The sequence below is a fragment of the Sinocyclocheilus grahami genome, unplaced genomic scaffold (genome assembly GCF_001515645.1).
Source record: "Sinocyclocheilus grahami isolate Dianchi unplaced genomic scaffold, SAMN03320097.WGS_v1.1 scaffold2012.1, whole genome shotgun sequence".
Taxonomy (NCBI): Eukaryota; Metazoa; Chordata; class Actinopteri; order Cypriniformes; family Cyprinidae; genus Sinocyclocheilus; species Sinocyclocheilus grahami.
The window spans coordinates 1-492 of record NW_015507191.1 but is presented as its reverse complement, the minus strand read 5'-3'; positions in this window follow the sequence as shown (position 1 = coordinate 492).

Below are 492 nucleotides of genomic sequence, written 5' to 3'. Positions count from 1 at the left end.
GTGGCACTTATAGGCTTTTGCATCTGCATCTAAAGTATTCACACAAACACACAGGGCTTCATTTGTGCCGGAACAAGCCGGATCCGGCACCTCCGAAATCCGATCCGCCACCTCATTTGGCGGATCCCCCTCCTCACGCACCAATGAAAGACTTTCGTGCTGACCTATAACCTGCATATATTTCAATTTTAAAAAAGCTTCTATTGTGAGTGCAATAACGAACTTGAGCGCACAAAAGACATGACATGTGAACGGCCCGGCTGTTCTCACAAGACCGAATGCTCTGATCCAGTACTGATACACATGCGTTTTCTTTCTCAACTGTTAATATTTACTTAAGACAAAACCGACTGTGTTTACGAGGATACTCACCAGGACGGCCATTTTGACTTCATTTTGTGTGTATTTGGCCGATTAAGTGCAACAATCTGTGAAAAATAACTCGATACTAGTGTAGCGAATTTAGCTCACAACAGGAAATATGAATAATTA